This window comes from Rutidosis leptorrhynchoides, chromosome 8, assembly GCF_046630445.1.
Source record: "Rutidosis leptorrhynchoides isolate AG116_Rl617_1_P2 chromosome 8, CSIRO_AGI_Rlap_v1, whole genome shotgun sequence".
In the NCBI taxonomy this organism is placed as follows: domain Eukaryota; kingdom Viridiplantae; phylum Streptophyta; class Magnoliopsida; order Asterales; family Asteraceae; genus Rutidosis; species Rutidosis leptorrhynchoides.
In genome coordinates, this window is record NC_092340.1 from 87,092,764 (window position 1) to 87,098,735 (window position 5,972).

Here is a 5,972-nt window from a genome sequence, read left to right on the forward strand (position 1 = left end):
GTTTGTTATAAATGTGGAAAACCGGGCCACATTATTAGAAATTGCCCGAACCAGGAGAACACAAATGGACAAGGCCGCGGAAGAGTTTTCAATATTAATGCGGCAAAGGCACAGGAAGACCCGGAGCTTGTTACGGGTACGTTTCTTATTGACAATAAATCTGCTTACGTTTTATTTGATTCGGGTGCGGATAGAAGCTATATGAGTAGAGATTTTTGTGCTAAATTAAGTTGTCCATTGACGCCTTTGGATAGTAAATTTTTACTCGAATTAGCAAATGGTAAATTAATTTCAGCAGATAATATATGTCGGAATCGAGAAATTAAACTGGTTAGCGAAACATTTAAGATTGATTTGATACCAGTAGAGTTAGGGAGTTTTGATGTGATAATCGGTATGGACTGGTTGAAAGAAGTGAAAGCGGAGATCGTTTGTTACAAAAATGCAATTCGCATTATACGAGAAAAAGGAAAACCCTTAATGGTGTACGGAGAAAAGGGCAACACGAAGCTACATCTTATTAGTAATTTGAAGGCACAAAAACTAATAAGAAAAGGTTGCTATGCTGTTCTAGCACACGTCGAGAAAGTACAAACTGAAGAAAAGAACATCAATGATGTTCCCGTCGCAAAAGAATTTCCTGATGTATTTCCGAAAGAATTATCGGGATTACCCCCACATCGATCCGTTGAATTTCAAATAGATCTTGTACCAGGAGCTGCACCAATAGCTCGTGCTCCTTACAGACTCGCACCCAGCGAGATGAAAGAACTACAAAGCCAATTACAAGAACTTTTAGAGCATGGTTTCATTCGACCAAGCACATCACCGTAGGGAGCTCCTGTTTTGTTTGTCAAGAAGAAAGATGGTACATTCAGGTTGTGTATCGACTACCGAGAGTTGAACAAACTTACCATCAAGAACCGCTACCCACTACCGAGAATCGATGACTTATTTGATCAACTACAAGGCTCGTCTGTTTATTCAAAGATTGACTTACGTTCCGGGTATCATCAAATGCGGGTGAAAGAAGATGATATTCCAAAGACTGCTTTCAGAACACGTTACGGTCATTACGAGTTTATGGTCATGCCGTTTGGTTTAACTAATGCACCAGCTGTGTTCATGGACCTTATGAACCGAGTGTGTGGACCATACCTTGACAAGTTTGTCATTGTTTTCATTGATGACATACTTATTTACTCAAAGAATGACCAAGAACACGGTGAACATTTGAGAAAGGTGTTAGAAGTATTGAGGAAGGAAGAATTGTACGCTAAGTTTTCAAAGTGTGCATTTTGGTTGGAAGAAGTTCAATTCTTCGGTCACATAGTGAACAAAGAAGGTATTAAGGTGGATCCGGCAAAGATAGAAACTGTTGAAAAGTGGGAAACCCCAAAAACTCCAAAACACATACGCCAGTTTTTAGGACTAGCTGGTTACTACAGAAGGTTCATCCAAGACTTTTCCAGAATAGCAAAACCCTTGACTGCATTAACGCATAAAGGGAAGAAATTTGAATGGAATGATGAACAAGAGAAAGCGTTTCAGTTATTGAAGAAAAAGCTAACTACGGCACCTATATTGTCATTGCCTGAAGGGAATGATGATTTTGTGATTTATTGTGATGCATCAAAGCAAGGTCTCGGTTGTGTATTAATGCAACGAACGAAGGTAATTGCTTATGCGTCTAGACAATTGAAGATTCACGAACAAAATTATACGACGCATGATTTGGAATTAGGCGCGGTTGTTTTTGCATTAAAGACTTGGAGGCACTACTTATATGGGGTCAAAAGTATTATATATACCGACCACAAAAGTCTTCAACACATATTTAATCAGAAACAACTGAATATGAGGCAGCGTAGGTGGATTGAATTATTGAATGATTACGACTTTGAGATTCGTTACCACCCGGGGAAGGCAAATGTGGTAGCCGATGCCTTGAGCAGGAAGGACAGAGAACCCATTCGAGTAAAATCTATGAATATAATGATTCATAATAACATTACTACTCAAATAAAGGAGGCGCAACAAGGAGTTTTAAAAGAGAGAAATTTAAAGGATGAAATACCCAAAGGATCGGAGAAGCATCTTAATATTCGGGAAGACGGAACCCGGTATAGGGCTGAAAGGATTTGGGTACCAAAATTTGGAGATATGAGAGAAATGGTACTTAGAGAAGCTCATAAAACCAGATACTCAATACATCCTGGAACGGGGAAGATGTACAAGGATCTCAAGAAACATTTTTGGTGGCCGGGTATGAAAGCCGATGTTGCTAAATACGTAGGAGAATGTTTGACGTGTTCTAAGGTCAAAGCTGAGCATCAGAAACCATCAGGTCTACTTCAACAACCCGAAATCCCGGAATGGAAATGGGAAAACATTACCATGGATTTCATCACTAAATTGCCAAGGACTGCAAGTGGTTTTGATACTATTTGGGTAATAGTTGATCGTCTCACCAAATCAGCACACTTCTTGCCAATAAGAGAAGATGACAAGATGGAGAAGTTAGCACGACTGTATTTGAAGGAAGTCATCTCTAGACATGGAATACCAATCTCTATTATCTCTGATAGGGATGGCAGATTTATTTCAAGATTCTGGCAGACATTACAGCAAGCATTAGGAACTCGTCTAGACATGAGTACTGCCTATCATCCACAAACTGATGGGCAGAGCGAAAGGACGATACAAACGCTTGAAGACATGCTACGAGCATGTGTTATTGATTTCGGAAACAGTTGGGATCGACATCTACCATTAGCAGAATTTTCCTACAACAACAGCTACCATTCAAGCATTGAGATGGCGCCGTTTGAAGCACTTTATGGTAGAAAGTGCAGGTCTCCGATTTGTTGGAGTGAAGTGGGGGATAGACAAATTACGGGTCCGGAGATTATACAAGAAACTACCGAGAAGATCATCCAAATTCAACAACGGTTGAAAACCGCCCAAAGTCGACAAAAGAGTTACGCTGACATTAAAAGAAAAGATATAGAATTTGAAATTGGAGAGATGGTCATGCTTAAAGTTGCACCTTGGAAAGGCGTTGTTCGATTTGGTAAACGAGGGAAATTAAATCCAAGGTATATTGGACCATTCAAGATTATTGATCGTGTCGGACCAGTAGCTTACCGACTTGAGTTACCTCAACAACTCGCGGCTGTACATAACACTTTCCACGTCTCGAATTTGAAGAAATGTTTTGCTAAAGAAGATCTCACTATTCCGTTAGATGAAATCCAAATCAACGAAAAACTTCAATTCATCGAAGAACCCGTCGAAATAATGGATCGTGAGGTTAAAAGACTTAAGCAAAACAAGATACCAATTCTTAAGGTTCGATGGAATGCTCGTAGAGGACCCGAGTTCACCTGGGAGCATGAAGATCAGATGAAGAAGAAATACCCGCATCTATTTCCAGAAGATTCGTCAACACCTTCAACAGCTTAAAATTTCGGGACGAAATTTATTTAACGGGTAGGTACTGTAGTGACCCGAACTTTTCCATGTTTATATATATTAATTGAGATTGATATTTACATGATTAAATGTTTCCAACATGTTAAGCAATCAAACTTGTTAAGACTTGATTAATTGAAATATGTTTCATATAGACAATTGACCACCCAAGTTGACCGGTGATTCACGAACGTTAAAACTTGTAAAAACTATATGATGACATATATATGGATATATATATAGTTAACATGATACTATGATAATTAAACATATCATTAAGTATATTAACAATGAACTACATATGTAAAAACAAGACTACTAACTTAATGATTTTTAAACGAGACATATATGTAACGATTATCGTTGTAAAGACATTTAATGTATATATATCATATTAAGAGATATTCATACATGATAATATCATGATAATATAATAATTTAAAATCTCATTTGATATTATAAACATTGGGTTAACAACATTTAACAAGATCGTTAACCTAAAAGTTTCAAAACAACACTTACATGTAACGACTAACGATGACTTAACGACTCAGTTAAAATGTATATACATGTAGTGTTTTAATATGTATTTATACACTTTTGAAAGACTTCAATACACTTATCAAAATACTTCTACTTAACAAAAATGCTTACAATTACATCCTCGTTCAGTTTCATCAACAATTCTACTCGTATGCACCCGTATTCGTACTCGTACAATACACAGCTTTTAGATGTATGTACTATTGGTATATACACTCCAATGATCAGCTCTTAGCAGCCCATGTGAGTCACCTAACACATGTGGGAACCATCATTTGGCAACTAGCATGAAATATCTCATAAAATTACAAAAATATGAGTAATCATTCATGACTTATTTACATGAAAACAAAATTACATATCCTTTATATCTAATCCATACACCAACGAACAAAAACACCTACAAACACTTTCATTCTTCAATTTTATTCATCAAATTGATCTCTCTCAAGTTCTATCTTCAAGTTCTAAGTGTTCTTCATAAATTCTACAAGTTCTAGTTACATAAAATCAAGAATACTTTCAAGTTTGCTAGCTCACTTCCAATCTTGTAAGGTGATCATCCAACCTCAAGAAATCTTTGTTTCTTACAGTAGGTTATCATTCTAATACAAGGTAATAATCATATTCAAACTTTGGTTCAATTTCTATAACTATAACAATCTTAATTCAAGTGATGATCTTACTTGAACTTGTTTTCGTGTCATGATTCTACTTCAAGAACTTCGAGCCATCCAAGGATCCGTTGAAGATAGATCCATTTTTCCCTTTTCCAGTAGGTTTATCCAAGGAACTTAAGGTAGTAATGATGTTCATAAAATCATTCGATTCATACATATAAAGCTATCTTATTCGAAGGTTTAAACTTGTAATCACTAGAACATAGTTTAGTTAATTCTAAACTTGTTCGCAAACAAAAGTTAATCCTTCTAACTTGACTTTTAAAATCAACTAAACACATGTTCTATATCTATATGATATTCTAACTTAATGATTTAAAACCTGGAAACACGAAAAACACCGTAAAACCGGATTTACGCCGTCGTAGTAACACCGCGGGCTGTTTTGGGTTAGTTAATTAAAAACTATGATAAACTTTGATTTAAAAGTTTTTATTCTGAGAAAACTATTTTTATTATGAACATGAAACTATATCCAAAAATTATGGTTAAACTCAAAGTGGAAGTATGTTTTCTAAAATGGTCATCTAGACGTCGTTCTTTCGACTGAAATGACTACCTTTACAAAAACGACTTGTAACTTATTTTTCCGAATATAAACCTATTATTTTTCTGTTTAGATTTATAAAATAGAGTTCAATATGAAACCATAGCAATTTGATTCACTCAAAACGGATTTAAAATGAAGAAGTTCTGGGTAAAACAAGATTGGATAATTTTTCTCATTTTAGCTACGTGAAAATTGGTAACAAATATATTCCAACCATAACTTAATCAACTTGTATTGTATATTATGTAATCTTGAGATACCATAGACACGTATACAATGTTTCGACCTATCATGTCGACACATCTATATATATTTCGGAACAACCATAGACACTCTATATGTGAATGTTGGAGTTAGCTATACAGGGTTGAGGTTGATTCCAAAATATGTATAGTTTGAGTTGTGATCAATACTGAGATACGTATACACTGGGTCGTGGATTGATTCAAGATAATATTTATCGATTTATTTCTGTATATCTAACTGTGGACAACTAGTTGTAGGTTACTAACGAGGACAGCTGACTTAATAAACTTAAAACATCAAAATATATTAAAAGTGTTGTAAATATATTTTGAACATACTTTGATATATATGTATATATTGTTATAGGTTCGTGAATCAACCAGTGGCCAAGTCTTACTTCCCGACGAAGTAAAAATCTGTGAAAGTGAGTTATAGTCCCACTTTTAAAATCTAATATTTTTGGGATGAGAATACATGCA